Genomic DNA, 19,119 nt, shown 5'->3' with positions numbered 1-19,119 from the left:
TGGAAGTTTTGATATTTTTTCCGAGAATGGCTAGAACATGTCTGGGGAAGCAAAGCGTGGCAAGTAGTCTTTGTCAGGAAGAACACACAGGCTAATTACCCGATACCAAATGATTACCATGGAAAACATATACACATACACAGACCGAGAAGGTTGTAGCTATGTATTTAGGGAAAATATGTATGTAACAAAAATTGAAGGAAAAGAAGCTGCCCGTTTGAAAGTTAGTGTTGGGGGTGGGGAATTCACGGGAGGGTTTGCAGGGAGAAAAGGGAAGGGGGAAAACGATGTAATTATATTGTAATCTCAAAAACTAAGAGAAACAACAAAAACATGTTCAATTTCCTTTCCCTAGCCACTAGCCATCCCTAAACCATCAGCTCAGAACTGTTGCTGCCAGGACGGGCACCTGCAGACTGGTGACTGCAGAAGCACAGAGGGGACAGCAGGGAAATTCAACTCTGAGCACCACAAGAAGGATCTAGAGCCAGCTGCTCTGGAGCTCACTACCCCTCCTCACTCTGTGCTCTAACAGGCAGCTATGTCCTAGCCCCAGTCTCAGCCCAGGACAGAACCAGAAGCCGGGACCTGCACATAGGCTGGCTGGGCCTGCACACGCTACCTGGACCCATTTAGTGTGATCTCAAACTCACAGCACCTGAGTCGCCACCACAGCCCTTAGGTTAGGTCTGAGGCTACCTTCGTTCTCTCAAGCGGGGTCCCAGAAATACGTCAACGAAACTTTCCTGCTTGGCTCCACAGGTAGTTTGCCTTGCTAGACTAACACAGCAATTAGAGATCTCTACTCTTATTTTGACCTTAAACCGCAGGCTCTCCAGCCACTCACCGCTGTGCTGGACATGGACGGAGGCGCAAGAAGTAAGCAGAAAACAACCCCCTCACCCTACTCCCACATAGACAGGCCAGAGTCTGTCTTTCAGCCTTCTGCCTTTTAAGGCCCTTCTCAGTCAGCTGCCCGCCATTCATCTGGGTCTTAGGGCAGGGCGCATGCGTGTGCGCAGGTGTGTTTGTTGTTGTTGTTGTTGTTGTTGTTGTTGTGGAACTATATCAACTATCCTGGCATTCATTTCCCCATCTACAAAAACCGACTCGACTCCAAATTTGCCCTGGTTTCTGCTGCTCCTATTTACCTTGAGCTGAAAAAACAAATGTGCTTTGCACCAATAGAATTTTAAACATCACATGATCATTATTGATTTATCAATTCACCAAATCAATTTTTGCATGAGGGTGAAAGATCTTTGAGTTCAGTGTTGGCTTGCTGCATGAGAGAAGACTTGTGACATGAATAAGCCTTGCCACTAGCCTTGCGGATTTTGTGGTTTGGAGTTTAGGTAGCTCCAGGGCTGGATGTGAAATGTGTGCCAATTCTCGGTAGATGGTGAGTAATTCTATGAGAGGGGTAGGGAAGAGGGCAAGAGGGAGGAGGAGGAGGAGGATTGGCTGTAGGACAAAATACAGATAACTTGATAGGGAAAATCATCCTCAAGTCCTAAGAGATAAGAGGATGTATGGTAGGTGTGGGGACACGCAGACAGGAAAGTTTGATCAGGGAGGGACTGTTCAGTGGTACTAATTGTCTGATGATGACTGGTCCATGAACAGATGGATGTACATAGTGCTGTGAGAGGAGAGAGAAAGAAGTCAAATATGTAAATTAGAAAAATGCCTAGATCTAGGCCAAGAGTCAACTAAGGTAAAATAGATGGGAATTAAATTGTGTGTGTGTGTGTGTGTGTGTGTGTGTGTGTGTGTCTATACCAACATGCTCTTCATGCATCACATTCTTAATAATTGTAATAAAACACCACAATACTTAATATAAAAAATATCATCCCCAAATTTATTAAGAGAAAAAAGTGGTAAAGCTAGACTTCAAGTTCATGCCTTCATGCTGTCAACCCCATGCTCGGTGTTCAAGATTTAGATCATCATTAGAAAGACACACAGGAATTGTGGAATGGTATTTTATAAAGTTGGGGGTATGATATGTGGCTTCAGTTGTTCTTGAGGAATGATATTTACAATCATATTTAACAGGCTGGACAAAATTTAAAATTACAGCTTGTAAGTGTTGTAAGTAAACATTCTTGGGTGGTGAAATTAAAAGGCACCAAAGGGAAAAGGCACTAGCCTCAGTCGGGTGTGAAGTTTCCCACTCAGCTGTTTCCTGATATCCTGGCAGTGTTCCCTGAGGCTTATGTCCAGGTTGCAGTCACCTCACGGTCCAGCCTGTTATACGGACACAACTTGGTAAGGTTTCTCACAATAGACAACTGTCACTATAAAGGTAAATCATCCTGAAGTCCATGGGACTTTTTAAAGACGCTTAGAATTCTTTGATATAAACTGTATTCCTTTCTATCTTCATGAAACCCATCTCTTCTGGACTGGAACCCACCCTATAGTTATTTAGATAAAGAACTAGAGAAAACAATTCAAGCCAACAGTTTTTCTCGGAGCCCCTACTTATTCACATTTTATTGAGACCCTAGTTTGTGGCAGAAACCATGCTAGATACTGGAAATTCAATAGTGAACCTAACAATGTCAGTTCTTCTTCACTATGTATTTGTAGAATGCCATTTTCCCAGCTTAGGAGCCACTGCAAGCTTCAGCAGAGCAGCTGTGACTACTTGTAAGCAGCCCTCAAGTTCAGACCTGTAGCCATTCCCTGATAGAAGTAGGTGGAGAGGGTCAATAGGTTAAATTAGAGACTCCAGGCACTCTTGCGTAAACTGATGGTGAAGGGCCAGACAAACTCCATTTTGAAAAAGAAACTCCATTTTGTGTTATGCCTGGCCAAGGGCTGAACCCAGATTCCAGGAAAACCACAAACTAGTCTAAACAGAAACATATTGCCTAGCAACACAATCAGCTCACCTTGGGAAAGTCCAAATATACTCTGGCACATAGCATCAACCAGTTAGGAGAAGCCAGGCCAAAGTTCCTAATGCCCTCATGACTGCTTCAATCAATCTTTTCTATAGGTCAACTTGCCCTACACCTATTACCTAACCATGAAACACCAAGGCTTGTAACTCCCTGCTTGCACCTTTTCTGCCCAAGTGTCATCCAATCATATACTGTAAAACCCATTTCTTTGTCTAAGACATATAAAAACCATTCTCAATTGAGACTTGGGGCCACTATCCTGCATCTGCTGTGTCAGTGCACTGGAGTTGTAGCCTGGGTTCGAATCCACTATTAAGACTTCCTTGAGATTGCATTTGGACTCGGCTCTTGGGTGGTCTGTTCGGGGAGTCTCTCAAAATGTGGGCAAAACAATAGTAGATATAAGTGACCCCAAAAATTCTATCAGTGAACTTCTACAGCTGACAAACACCTTCTGCAAAGTGACTGGATACAAAATTAGCTAAAAAAACAAAAACAAACAAACAAAAACCCCAGCAACCTTCCTATATACAAACAGTAAGTGGGATGAGAAAGAAATAATGGAAAGAACACCTTTCACAATAGCCATAAATAATATAAAATATCTTAGTGTAACTTTAACCAGGCAAGTGAAAGACCTGTATGACAAGAACTTCAAGTATTTGAGGAATGAAATTGGAGGAAATATCAGAAAATGGAAAGATCTGTCATGCTCATGTATCAGTGGGAATAACATAGTAAAAATGGACATCTTCCCAAAAGGAATCTGCAGATTCAGTGCAATTCCCATAAAAATTCCAAGAATACTTTTTACAGACCTTGAAAGAATACTACTCAATTTTATACAGAAAAAAAAAAAAACCCAGGATATCTAAAACAATTCTGTACAATAAAAGAACTTGTGGAAGCATCACCATCCCGTATTTCAAGCTATACTAAGAATAATAGTAACAACAGCATGGTATTGGCATAAAACACACAGGTAGATCAGTGGAGTCAAATCAAAGACCCAGAAATAAACCATACACCTGTGGACACTTGATTTTTGACAAAGAAGCCAAAACCATACAATGGAAAAAAGGAAGCATCTTCAACAAATGGTGTTTGTCTAACAGGATATCTGCATGTCGAAGAATGGAAACAGATCTTTATCTATTACCTTGCACAAAACTCAAGTCCAAGTGTATCAAAGACCTCAACATAAAACTAGATACACCAAATATGTCAGAAGAGAAAGTGGGGGAATATCTTTGAACCCGTTGGTACAGGAGACAACTTCCTGAACAGAATACAAACACTTCAGGCACTGAGATCAGCAATTAATGAATGGGACCCCATGAAGCCGAAAAGCTTCTATAAAACAAAGTGCACTGTTAATAGGATAATATGGCAGCCTGCAGAATGGGAAATGAACTTCACTAACCCTACATCTGACAGAGGGCTGATATCCAAAATATATAAAGAACTCAAGAAATTAGAGACCAACAAACAAAATAACTCAATTAAAAAGTGGGGGTACAGAGCTAAACAGAAAATTCTCAACAGAGGAATCTTTAATGGGCTATAACCAATTAAAGAACTGTTTAACATCCTTAGTCATCAGGTACATAAAAATAAAAATGTCTCTGAGATTCCATCTTACACCCATCAGAATGGCTAAGGTCAAAAGGTCAAGTACAGGCTGGTGAGGATGTGGAGAAAAGGAAGCACTCATCCATTGCTGGTGGGAGTGCAAACTTGTACAACCACTGTGGAAATCAACCTACCTCAAGACCTAGCTATACCACTCCTGGGCATATACCCAAAAGATGCTCCACCTTACCACAAGGATACTTGTTCAACTACTTTTTTTCTCATAGCTTTATTCATAATAACCAGAAACTGGACACAACCTAGATGTCTCTCAACTGAAACATGGATAAAGAAAATGTGGTGTATTTACACAATGGAATACTAATCAGCTATTAAAAACAAAGACATCATGTAATATACAGACAAGTGGCTGCATCTAGAAAAGAGCATCCTGAGTGAGGTTCCCCAGATCCAGAAAGACACAAGGTACTCACTTATAATGAATATCAGCCATAACATACAGGATATCTATTGTACAATCCAAAGACACCAAGAAGCCAAGGAGGGCTTAAGGGAGAATGCTTGAATGTCACTCAGAAGAGGAAATAAAATGGTCATCTGAAGTAGATGGAAGAAACTGGGTGGGAAAGGGAGTAGGGACAGAATTCGTGGACAGGGATGGACATCAGGCACAGGGAGAACAGGGTATGTATATGGAGGGCCATGAGAGAGAACATTGGTGGTGGTGGGGCATCTCTGGGACAAGGACGATCCCAGGAGTCTATGGGAGTGAGCCTACCTGAGACTCCTAGTGGAGGGGATTAAGGAGCCTGAAACATCTATTTCCTGTAGCCAGGTGGGACTTCCAGTGGAGGGAGGAGGACATCAACTCACCCATTAAACCTTCAAACAAAAATTGTCTTGCCTACAAGAAGAGTAGGGGTTAAGATGGATCAGAGATCGAGGGAATGGCAAATCAGTGACTAGCCCAACTTGAGGCTCACCTCAGTGGGAGAGAGCCAACCCCTGACTCTCACTATAAATGACATTCTTCTATGCTTGCAGAGAGGGTTCTAGCTTAACTATCTTTTGAGAGGCTTCATCCAGCAGCTGATGGAAATAGATGCAGAGACTCACAGCCAAACAATAGGCCAAGCTCTGGGAGTTTTGTTGAAGAGTAGGAGGAAGGATAGAGGAAGCCTGAGGGGTCAAGGACACCACAAGAAGACCTATAGAGTAAGCTAACCTGGGCCCATGGATACTCACAGAGACTGAACCACCAACCAAAGAGCAAACATAGACTGGACCTAGTCCCCCTACACATATGTAGCAGATGTGCAGCAGGTCGACAATGGCTCCCTTAAGAATGGGAGTAGGGGCTGTCTCTGACTCTGTTTCCTGCCTCTGTATCTCTTTGCTCTAGCTAGGCTTTCTCATCAGGCCTCAGTGGGAGAGGATGCATTTAGTCTTCCTGTGACTTGAGGTGCCAGGTGGGTTCATTCTCCTTAGGGGCCTCCTCTTCTCTGATCAGGAGAGTTGGGAGAGGTGTATGGGGGTGGGACTTGAAGGAGAGGAAGGAGGGGGCTGGGATCAGGCTGTAAAAAAAAAAAAGAATTCAGGAAACTAGACACCAACAAACCAACCAAATAACCCTATTAAAAATGAGGTTCAGATCTAAACAGAATTCATGGCAAATGATTCACTAATGGCTGAGAAGCACTTAAAGAAATCTTCAACATCTTTTGTTAGCAAGGAAATGCAAATCAAAATGACTCTGAGATTCCATCTTACACCTGTCAGCATGGCTAAGATTAAAAAGTCCCATGATAGCACAGGCTGATGAGGATGTGGAGCAAGGAGAATACTCCTCCATTACTGAAGGGAGTGCAAACTTTACAACCACTGTGGAAACCAATCTGGTTCTTTTTCAGAAAACTGGGAATAGCTCTACCTCAAGACCCAGCTATACCACTCCTGGATATATCCCAAAAGATACTCCACCATACCACAAGGACATTTGCTCAACTGTTTTCATAGCAGCTTTATTCATATTATCCACAAACTAAAAACAACCCAGATGTCGCTCAGCTAAAGAATGTATAAAGAAAATGTGGTACATTTACACAATGGAATACTACTCAGTGATTTTAAAAACAAAGAAATAATGAAATTTGCTGGCAAATGGATGGAAGTAGAAAACAGCATCCTGAGTGAGGTAACCCAGAGCCAGAAAGACACACATGGTATGTACTCACTAATAAGCAGATTTTAGCCATAAAGTACAGGCTAACCATGCTACAAGCCATATTGAAGAAGCTAAGAAACAAAGAGGGCCTCAGGGTGGATATTTGAACCTCATTGAGATGGGAAAATAGAAAAGACATTGAGGTAGATGGAGAGAGGAAACTTGCTGAGGGAGAGAGTTGAGTGGAGTAGCAGGGAGCAAGTAGGGGGAGGACTGAGGGAGAAAGTACTGGGAGAAAGAACTGGATCATTTGTGTGGTAGGGCATCTCTGCAATAAGCTCTAGACAATGGAAACTCCCAGAAAGCTATGAGAATGATCTTAGCTAAGATTTCTAGTAATGGGGGGGGGGGTATGGAGTCTGAAATGTCCATCTCCTGTAACCAGAAAAGACTTCCAGTGGAGGGACTGGGACACCGACCCAGTCACAAAACATTTGACCTACAACAGAAATTGAGGGAATGGCCAACCAATGACTGGTCCAGTTTGAGATTTGATATACTTGTAGACAAATGCCTAGCATAATGTTTGCTCTACACACACACACACACACACACACACACCACCACCACCACCACCACCACCACCACCACCACCACCAGCAGCAGCAGCAGCAGCAGCAGGAGATGTATCTGACTCTGCTGCCTGTCTTTGGATCACTTTTCCCTAACTGGGCTGCCTTGTCTAGCTATAATAGGGAAAGATGTGCCTAGTCCTACTGCAACTTGATATGCCAAGATGGGTTGATATCCATGGGAGGCCTCCCTTTTTTTGAGGAGAAAGTGGGAACTGAAGGATGGGAGTTGGGGAGGTGAGATAGAGTGACTGGGAGGAAAAGAGGGAGGGGAAGCTGCAACTGGGATGCAAAGTAAATAAATCAATTAAAAAATAATTGTCTCGCAAAATTTTATTCAATTTTCAAAGATGTTACCATGGCAATAAACGCAAGATGAACAGGTCACAGCTTCTGAAAGAAGAACATTCTTGCAGCTAGTCTCCTGAAAGCACTTTTGACATCTTTGTTTCTCAGACTATAAATTATGGGGTTTAGCATTGGAGTCACCACTGTATAGAACACAGATATTATCTTATCCTGTTTCTTCGTGGTTTTGGTGTTTGGCTGCATATAGTTAAATATTGCACACCCGTAGAAGAGGACAACAACAATGAGGTGGGAACCACAGGTCGAAAAAACCCTAAGTTTCCCATCTCCAGACTGTATCTGGACCACAGTGGAGAGGATGTTCCAGTAGGAGATGAGGATGAGGGAGACAGGTGCTAGGAGGATTACCACACCCATGGCAAAGATGGCCATTTCTGTGCTGTAAGTGTCTGCTGAAGCCACCTTCAAGAGTGCAGGAAGTTCACAAAAGTAATGGCTGACCGTGTTCTGCCCTCGATAGGGAAGATGGAAAGCAACACTAATATCTACCAGGGAAACTAGGAGCCCACTGGCCCAGGACCCTAGGGCCAACTGAAGACACAGTTGTTGGGTCATGATGGTGGAGTAGTGCAGGGGCTTGCACACAGCCACGTACCGGTCATAGGACATCACCGCCAGCAGCGCACACTCTGTACACCCAATCTGAAGGGAGACGATTACCTGTGTCACACAGCCCCAAAAAGAAATAGTTTTCCTTTTTGCCAGGAAGTGGGACAACACTTGAGGAACGATGCTAGTTGAGAAACAGAGATCTGCAAAAGACAGGTTTCTAAGAAAAAAATACATGGGGGTGTGAAGGCGAGCATCCATGAGGATGAGGACAATGATGAGCAGGTTTCCAGTTACAGTCAGTACATAAATGATGAAGAAAAGAACAAACAGGAAGATCTGTGTCTGTGCATCCTGTGAAAGACCCAGTAACAAGAACTCATCTACAAAGGTCTGGTTGTCTCTTCCCATTGAGGTTTTTGCTTGTTTACCTGTTAGCCACAAACAACAAGAACACAGTGTGATTTATGGCATTAAGTGCTGTAGAAGTGGGCTTGTGTTGAAAACTGACCATCTACTTTGAGGTAGGCTGGGTGTTGCCAGGAATTAACTTGTCTTGTTGTCAAAGAGTCTTTAGAATAATAAAAACATCTTTAAATGCCGTATCCTGTAGGTCTCTGAGGCTTTTGAAGACCTTATTTTACCTTATATATCTATCGAATCATAGCTATTTGTTAGATTTAGGATATATATTCTTGAGATAAAAATAGACAAGTATTTGACATGACCATGATTTGTTCAAATAAGAATTAGCTTGTATTACTTAATTATCCTAAATAGACTGCAGCCCCACTTTTAAGGTATTGGAAGTAAACTTTGTATTGTAATTGAGTTGGATGGGTATAATACCTCTATTAGAGTAGAAATATATATACATATATATATTGTGTGTGTGAAGAGTAATCTTAGATTTGAATTCCATATCAATGTATCAGAATTACACTTATTTTGCACCGATATAAAAATTCTATATCAGTGAATTAAAAATAACCTTATTTGTGAGTAACAATTGAGGCATTGAGTTGAGGAATAGATTCAATAATCTACCTTTTGTTCTATCCTCCCTCTATATTTCTATATCCTCATCAAAGAACCTCCTTATGGAATTGTCTTCCAATGTGGCAAACAAGCCACTGGGCAAAATGTCCTCGTTTCTGCCACAGACAGAATTCTGCCTAAAAATGGGTAAGCTTGGATACAGGCAGTGTCATTGGCCGAACTCTGCCAAGACAGGGTAAGCAAGTCCTCAATAGTTCCTGCCTTGCAAGTATGTCTGTCAGATATATTGGGCCAGAAGGCTGAAGATGATGCTCCAATGTTGTAGAGAGTGTTGAGTGACTTTTCAGGCAGTAAACTGTCTCAGTCATTTCTTCATTTTGGAAGCTAACTGGTTCATTTAGGTAATTAAATTTTATTCCTTCTCAAGTCTCTGATGGGGTTGAAGACCAGATAGTTTAGCCTAACAATTAAGCTTAGTTGATTAGGGGTTAAGATGTTTTTAGATCAAGATAGATGTTTTAAGTTAATAGAGATGAGCTATGATACATACTGATTTTCATTCAGAAAATTAAACCCAACAAGATAGGAAAGATGTTTACTTCAAATTTGCCAAATACAAAGAGCCAAATCACTATGAATGTAACATTTATATAATACCTGGTTGTCTTGTGGTTTTTCTTGCTGTATGTGGTTAATTTTACCCATGTGTAGTAATATAAATGTGTATGTTAAAAACATAATAGAGTATCAAGTCTCTTCTTGGTAACCTGCTGTCCTTCCTCTGAGTGCCACCAGGTCTCACCCTCCTCAGGAACAGTCATAGGGGAGGGGAATAAGGGGAAAATGGGAGGGAGGGAAGAATGGGAGGATGCAAGGGATGGGATAACCATTGAGATGTAACAAGAATAAATTAATAAAGGAGAAAAAATATCCATTTTAGATAACTGGAAAAAAACCATAATAGACTGTCTACCTGACTGTCTAGCTGAATATTTCTAGGATTTTATATTTTTTTCTGTTTAACATGCTCTAATATGGTTATTTTTATTTTAATTGTTGGTTTGTAGTTTACAGCTACCTCACTCCCCCAAGCTGTCTTATAGCCACTGCTGTGTTTTAAATAGATAAAATACTGTATAGGTTAAAGTCTTCCCGGGAGTAGTGGAAATAGGGCTCAGAAGTTAGGAACACTGGATGCTCTTCCAGAACACCCAGGTTCAATTTCTCAGCACTCACATGGCAGCTTATAAGTGTCTTTAATGCTGATTTGTGAGACTCTGATGCCCTTTTCTGGTCTCTGCAAGCACTAGGCACACACATGGCACACAGTCCTAAATGTAAATAGAAACCACTCATAGACATTTTTAAAAAGTTAAAGTTTCCTTGGCTAGTTTTGATATGAAGGATAACATTTATATGTGAAAAATAAGTTAAAATTGTTCTGATGCCTGGTTAGGACTACATCTGAAACAATGAAAAAATATAAATTCTGCATGTGACATATGTAGAAAGGTATCTGTGAAATAGTATTATGACAGTATTGAAAAAAACTTACCAAAATGAGAACATTTGAGGGAGAGGCTAGATAGAAGTTAACTATGACCTTTCAGCCCATATAAAACACTCTAGAATTAAGTTCAAAGAATGACGGTCCAAGGAAGAAACTGTGGTATGGGGGTATATGCAGATATTTAATATATTGAATATTAAGAATATTAAATTAAAGCAATTTATTTACATTATTGTAGTTCAGATAAAAACATTTTGGTGAAATTAATAGAGAATTCAGAATCAAATTCAAAGATAGTTTGAGAATAAATGATAAAGAAAATAAATGACAAATGAACATCCAAATCAATAGAGAAATGACATATTAAAAACAGCTATCTGATTAGAACCAAACTTTCTCGCAATTAATCTACCTTTTCCACCAAACTTAGAAGAACATACAACAAAGCAAAATAAAACACCTTATAATTGGTCCCAAAATAAATATTTTGTAATCTTTGAATGTGGAAGGCCTTTTTTGGGCATTGAAAAGCATAACCATTAAATTAAGACTGCTATGCTTTATCTCATAGTCCCTTCAAAGTGACTGATTTCATAAACACCATATAGAAAGTCTTGTTGTCATATTAAAGGGATTTGAAAAATCAAACAAAAGAACTCTTCACAAGAAAAGAAGGAAGAATGCCCCAGTCAATAGAGTGGCACCAGGGCCTGAGTTACATCCTTAGAGCCCATATCAATAGTCCAGGCGAGGTGGCACACACTTGTATTTCCAGCATTGTGGAGACAGATAAAGGCAGACCCCTGGAACTCCCCTGCCAGCCAGTCTTACCTACTTGGCTAGGGATCCTTTTGTTTCTGCCTCCACAGTGCTGGGATTACAAGCTCATGTCACCACGGGTAGCTTAAATTTACTCAGGTCTTTATGCTTTCAAGGCAAGCACTTTATTGGCTGAGATATTTTTCTCATGTGGGAAAAACTTTTAACTAGCAAGTCACAGAAGAACTGCAAATGACAGAAGAATTGACCATGTAAAGAATTGTTTCATCCTTACTTAGAATCATATAAATGAAATAAAATGAAGCAAAAATTAGCTGTTCTTTTTCTTGTCACATTGGCAGAGGGGAATCCAGTCACGTACTAGAATATAGGCATGGGTGTTTATAAAATATCTCTCAAAGGTGCTTGAAAATGTAAGACATTAATAAAATGAATGTTCCTTTGGAAAACACCATATGGAGTGAGATAACCCAGAAGCAGAAAAGACAAATGTTGCATGCATTGCCTGTCAATTAAAAAACCTATGGCCTACAGCTGAGGCAGGAAATAACAGGTGTGACATCTGGCAGGCAGAAAGGATTCTGGGATAGAGGAGTGGGAGTTTCAGCTGGCAAGATGTGAGAACACATGGTACCTGAGCAGAGATAACCAGCTGTGTGGCAAAATGTAGATTAGTAAAATGGGTTATTTTAAGTTATGAGCTAGTGAGAGAAGAGCCTAGCTATATAGCCTAGGAATTTTTAAATATAAATTATGAGTCTCATGAGTCATTATTTCATGAGAGTAAGGGTAGGAAGAAAACTCGTTACAACACTGAGGTCCCCACTCCATATCTTGAGATATGAGTACATAACCTGTAGTTCTACAGAAACAAGAAAAATTAAATGAGACCATTTCAGGGGTGGGCGTGGTAGTGATAGAGAGTAGAATAATAATCAGGGCACCACGGATTTAAAGGAGAAAACAACAACAACAACAACAACAACAACAACAACAACACAACAGGGCTCTAATTAGTGAGAGGGGGAGATAAATGCAGAAAAAAGATGGGTAAAATAACAGGATGCCTGAAAGAGTCATAAGAAATAATGCTATTAACTATCTAAAATATCTATAATATATTAGTCAATATATAAATGTACATATATCTTTTAAGTAAAAACATCTCATCTTGACTGAAAATGCCCCCCAAAAGCCAAAACCCACCTAACAAAAATCCCAATATCAGGCATGAGAGCAGTTGAGCGGGGCTGTCCAAGAGACTTCCAAAACACTGTAAGCTATTTGCCCTTGGTTGCCAACCCACTTCCTGGAGATAGAAGGTAAAATCCCTACTGCAAAAGACACCATGGGCCAAGAAGCCCAGAGCTGGATCTAATCTTAAAGCCTCTCCCACTGACAAGGACTAGCTTTCATGGTACTAGAGGCATAATGCAAGTTTCCGAAGGACAGAAAGAACCAACAGTCCTACCTAGCTATGGTGTCAATGAGCCGCAACCATAACTGGCATTGGCACAGTAACCCAAAGGCTGCAGTAGTGGCACATACCTTAGCTGTGATCATGAGTTCTCTAATTGGACTTAAAGACCTGCTCAATGGAGGGAAATTATGCCTGGTACCAGAAACCTAGCCAGTTACCTAGGACTAGTAAAGTCATGATTTGGAGAACATACTACAACTACTACCACCACTTTACCAATCTAGTGTAATCCCTAACTATATCCCGAATATTTGTGCTTATGCCCAAAGATAACCATTCACCAAGAAAAAGCATCTTTGCAACAGGTGGAGACTATTATAGAAAACCACAACTGTTTGAATGCCGAGTTGTGGAGCCCAGTCTCCGTGAATACATCTACAAAACAACTCCTGTGCCTAAGGCTCAGGGACCACTGCAGAATAGGGAGAAAAAGACTGTAAGAACGAGAGGAAGAGGGAGTTTGCTGTGAGATTGTGTCACCTAGAAATGTCAGAAGCTCCACCCATGAAGTCTCACCAACATGGCTGTCTAAACATGACCCGAACAAGGCAGGTCACCAATAGACATGTGTAGGCTCTATTTTCTAACAAATATATTTTATTACGCACTTACTAACAGAGAGTACCTCAGTTATAGCCCGACTAACCTAAACAATAGGAAAAGAAGATTAAAGAATACAATAACACAAGGGTATAAGTTCCGAGGAACAATTCTCCTGGTATTGTCAGCAGGATTTCTTCTGCTGGAACCTGGAGCAACCAGAACCCGGAACCTCAGCTGGAAGTCCCAAAGCCTTCCTTTGAGTGGTTGTCTCTAGGAGTGTCTCGAAGTGGAGCAATGAACAACCAAAACTATCCCAACTCTCCAAAGGCCCTGTCTCCTGGTTTTGGCTCACATTAATACCTCCTCTCAGCATTTGTTCTAGGATATTTTTCAGCTGCTTAATAACTAATATCCCCCACATGGTGGTTCATCTTCTAAGGGGATAAACATCACCTGCTCTCTCACAAGTCTTTTTCTCATCCCCCACTTGTGATTTTAAAAAAAAACATGTTTATGTCTCTTCAGATTGCTAACATGAAAGGGGGAAAATTCAAGAGACCTCAGCTCTAAACAAAGAACCATAAGCAGGTAGGGAATGCTGAGAGTGGGAGAAATTGTACAAACACTGGTTATCCAACTCCAAATGATCAGCCCTGAAGACTTTATATGGATTGATAATGTTACATATGTATGAAATAATTGAAGAAAATATACTATGAATTTGGAAGATATCAAGAGGGTTATACATGTAGAGAGTTGCATGGAGAAAAGGGAAGGGGAAATGATATAATTATAATCTCAAAAAATTAAAATTAAAATGAATGTTCTTTTTCCCCATGAAAATATCAACTTGTGGCACTTTGTATGTTATAAGTAAACTATGGACGTGCATGACACTTTGTTTCAAATATTCATGTTATAGAATTACATCTAAAATAAAATAACATATAGTTTAAATGAGGTTAAACAAGTTATAGTTTTCCTATAAAATATAATCAATGCAGTATAATAGAGAATTAGTAAGACTACAGACATCTGAATCACACATACATGGTTTCTTACTTTTATAGCCTTGGGAAACCCTTTTGTTGCCAATCTATAAATCAATACTATAGCAAATCTATGCTACACATATAGAGATTAAGTACAAACTTAATAGGAATTTTGCATTATTTCTGGAAGTTAAAAGAAATGGCCACAGTGATAAAGAAAATGAAGATATGATGATCTTAGTTAAATAGATTGCTAAGTACATTTATGTTTTCCATAGAAAAGATGTCTGTTTAGCTAAGTAGTGTGTTGCACACACACACACACACACACACACACACACACACACACACACACACACACCAAACAAAAACCAAAGAAATATTTTAGTGAAAAATAAAAAGCAGGTTGAGAGATTTTATATATATGTATATATACATATATATTACATATATATTGTATATCTATGGCATATATGCAGAAATGGTACCCCTTTCACAGTGATGACATCAACACCTAGCAGAGAGCAGACATTTAGAATTCTGGTAGAGTCTGTAGTCAATACAGGGTCCCCTTTATCTACTAGGACTATATTCTAAGACCCAAGACCCCCAGTGCATGCTTCAGGCCTAGGTAAGTATCAGATCATATAAATTTTATTTCATACAAATACATTCATATGAAAAAGATTAATTTATAAATTAATTACAGCAGAGCATTGGCAACAATAACTAATAAAATAGAACAGTAATGAAAACACACTATAGTGACTGTTAGGTGAATATAAGGTCTTAAAAAACCTCAGAGACCTACAGAATATGGCATTTATAGATGTTTTTATTATTCTAAAGATTCTTTGACAACAAAACAAGTTAAATGCTGGCAACACCCAGCCTGCTTCAAAGAAAAAGATGAGCATCAAAAAAATCTCCTCATGGAGTTGGCTTCAAATGTGGCAAGCCAGCCACTGGACAAAATGTCCTTGTTTCTGCCACAGACAGAATTCTGCCTAAAAATGGGCAAGTTTATATGCAGGCAGAGTTGATTTATGGCCAAACTCTGCCAAGACAGGGTAAGCAAGTCCTCAATAGTTCCTGCCTTGCAAATATGTCTATCAGAGATATTGGGTGGGCCAGAAGGCTGAAGATGATGCTCTAATATTACAGAGAGTGTTGGGTGACTGTTCAGAAATGAAACTGTCTCAGTCATTTTTTTCATTTTGGAAGCTGTTAAGCTGAATTCTACGTACACTCAAGTACTTAAGTTTTATCCCTTCTCTGATGGGTTTGAAAGACCAGATAGTTTAGTCTGTCAATTAAGCTTAGTAGATTAGGGCTTAAGATGCTTGTAGATCAAGATAGATATTTTAAGTTAATAGAGATGAGATATAATAGATATTAATCTCCATTCAGAAATTTAGACCCAACAAGATAAGATGTTTACTTCAAGTTTGCCAAATACAAATTGCCAAATAACTATGAATGCAACATTTATATAATTCCTTATTGTCTTGTGGTTCTTCTTGCCGTATATAGTTAATTTTACCCATGTGTAATAATATAAAGGTATATGTTAAAAAAGAAACATAATAATAATAAAATGAATACCAACAGAGCCAACTAAGCAGGAAGCAGAGGGGCTTACTGACACTGAAACACCAATCAAAATTCATGCAAAGACTGGACCCAGGCTCCCAAGATAGGTGTAGCCAATGGGCAGCTCAGATTTCATGTCTGTTCTCTACTAAGTGGAGCAGGGGCTGTCTCTGACATGGACTCCATTGCCAGCTTTTTGATCACTTCCCCCTGGTGAGACTGTCTTGCCAGGCCACAGGGGAAGAGGACATGCTCAGTTCTGATATGACTTAATGAGCTGGGGTGCATGGAAAAAGGATGGGTGAGAAGGGGGGCTCCCCTTCTCTGAGGAATAGGGTAGGGGGAAAGGAGGTGAGGGAAGGATGGTGGGACTGGGAGGAATGGGGGGATGGGGCTACGACCAGGATGTAAAGTGAATAAACAAATAAAAAAAACTTACTAAGAAATTTCACACACACACACACACACACACACACACACACACACACACACACAGAAAAATGAAGACCAGCTTTAATATTTATGAACTGTGGTCAACAATGGATGACTAAAGTCAGGGATAAGATGGAATAGTTGCATTAAGAATATGGGGTACTGAGTGAAGAATGTAGAATTTGTATATACATACATGTATGGGGAAATGTACTTAGTCTAATATCAGAACAGGAAAGTGGGCAGTATAGTAGTAAATGAGTGAGAAGGAGCTAAGCCATGACATGGGGTGTCCTTTATATTTCACAGGAGGCCAGGGATGCTTTTCCTTTCATACTCTAAAGACTTTATATGACTATTATCTTTCCCGAGTGAATCAACTCTCAGCTGTGGAAAGAACATGAAGAACAACCAATAAGAGTAAGGAAAATAGAACAAGGAGGACAGAAGTTATAAGAAACGGAGAGGAACCTAAGATCACAAGATCCTGATATGTAAACGAGAGGCAGGAGGAAGAGAAGCCAGGGAGAGGTCTGTAAGTCTGGAACCTTCCTCGGAAGGGAGATGAAATAAATCTCTATATCTCTTGTGCCCTAATAACACTGAAATAATGAACTCTTTCCAGGTGTCCTTTCATTTTTCTTATGGAAGTCACTAGATACGCTTGGTCTCAAACTCATGACTCTCTTTCCTTCCCTGGTGAATAGACTACAGGCATACATCACATTACCTGGTCCTAGATGTCTTTGATTTTACTGGTTGATTTGTTCTTTGACAATGCCATACATATACATTGTAATGACTGTTACCTAGACCCACAGCTGCACACAGGAGACTTCTCCATGCACACTCTCTATGAACTGCATCTGTTTACTCTCTGCTTTACACAGAGATCTCACGCAACACATCATCAGTCAAGGTATACTCACTCAGAAGCACGTAGTCTTTTATATAGCGTCTGGATGCCCACCAACTCTTTCACCAGGCAGAGGAAGTACTGACCTAGGCTGGGCCATGCAGCAACTCATGCAACACAACTCATGCCCGTTGTATGTGAGAAGATTATTTAAACATCGAGTTAACATGTGATGATATCAGTAGCAGGGTTGTTACCTCTCCTGCACCCGGAGAATCATCTTGGTTGTAATCAGACTCTCTCCTCCATAGCGTCATCAGGGGACTGGAGCCAGCAGCGTTGACTCAATCACATCTCCTACACAGAACAATGCTTAAGAGAAACACATTCTTGATGAGTTCCTCGGACAGATATTCTTAGTGTCCTTGTAACTCCCACTCTATTTAGGGTGCCATCCACAAAGGGTTTGGTGGAATGTGTACAAAGCTAAGGAAGCAAGAAGAAGAAGCTGAAGGCTGATAGCTGAAAAGGGGAGAGAGCCAGGCAGAGCAGCCTTCCACACCAAAGGCAGAGCAACACTGGTAAGGCATGGCCTCTGTGCCTTTGTGATTCCTGTGAATCAGCTTCATCCCTGAAGGGGAAAGTTTGGATCCCAGTTTTCAGACTGGGATTCTGGAGAAGAATGGGGATAGAGTTTTTGCCTGGGAGCCTAGCAAGGAAAAGCATGAGGGAGTAGAAGGGCTAACAGCACAGCCTATTTTTTTCACTCCAATCTTCAGTTAACCCTAAAGAATCCTCCAGACTAGATCTGTTAGCAGCCTCCCTCTCTTACCTCAGGGTAGACACAGAGCTCAGACAGGGTTGGACGCATCATCCCTGAAGGAACCTCCAGGACCTAGCATGCAGGAGAGACTGGAAGAACAGTACTGGCTTCTGAAAGATTTTTCTCAAAGCCGATACTGATCTTATGAGTTTTAGCTTTATTCTAATTTTGACTTTCTGTTTTACTTCACTGAATACAAGTTCCAAGTCTCTTAGGTCTTGCTTCTAAATATTTTCCTTTGAGGAACTATTTAAAGATAAGGTCCTAAGGGTTGTGTAAACATGGTATTCCCTGGAGTATTGAGCACCCTCGGTTTTATTACCTATCTGTCCTTTACAGCAACACCCTGGGATACTTTGTGTTGTAATTGAAATCACAGGCAAAATTTGCCAAGTCACACATATCTGTCTGTACTTCAAATTTTATATAAATTTTGCTCAAAATAACCTCAGAAGATATGTGCTTAGAGTTTTATAAAGTCACTTAACTTCTGGTTTTGTCCATACGGTAATTGAATAGAAATCAAGATGGGCATGCATCTGTTCACCTGAGTGTTGGATTTACAGTTGAGAACTGTAACTTGATTTCTGGCTTGCACTTTTCATTCAGTTTGAGGAGGTTTGGCACCTAAAGTACACAGAATACCACCTAAAATAACAGGATTTAATTTTTTAACACTTCCCTAATATTAACATGGTCATGAACATTTCCAGTGTGTTTCTTATTAAAGTTATATACTTCTGTTGGACATAAAAATGAAGTTTTTTTTGTTTATAGGGATAATTTATAATCAGACAAGTTTAAAATTACATTTATTTGTGTTGTGCACGTGTGTGTGTGTGCTCGCATGCCCGTGCATGCATTTGTGGGCATGTGAATGATTTAGTTT

General features: G+C 40.2%; 1 pseudogene across 1 annotated transcript; it reads right to left on the bottom strand.

Annotated features, from left to right (window-relative positions):
- Positions 1 to 7,761: 7,761 nt before the first annotated feature.
- LOC311592857 (olfactory receptor 2D3-like) lies at positions 7,762 to 8,633 on the bottom strand (annotated as a pseudogene). Its single transcript has one exon. The product of its transcript is annotated as an olfactory receptor 2D3-like (transcript).
- Positions 8,634 to 19,119: the final 10,486 nt, after the last annotated feature.

Source organism: Acomys minous (genome assembly GCF_964271855.1).
Source record: "Acomys minous genome assembly, chromosome: 2".
NCBI classification, from domain to species: domain Eukaryota; kingdom Metazoa; phylum Chordata; class Mammalia; order Rodentia; family Muridae; genus Acomys; species Acomys minous.
Note: the sequence above shows the minus strand (reverse complement) of the source record. Positions and strands in the feature narration are given on the sequence as shown.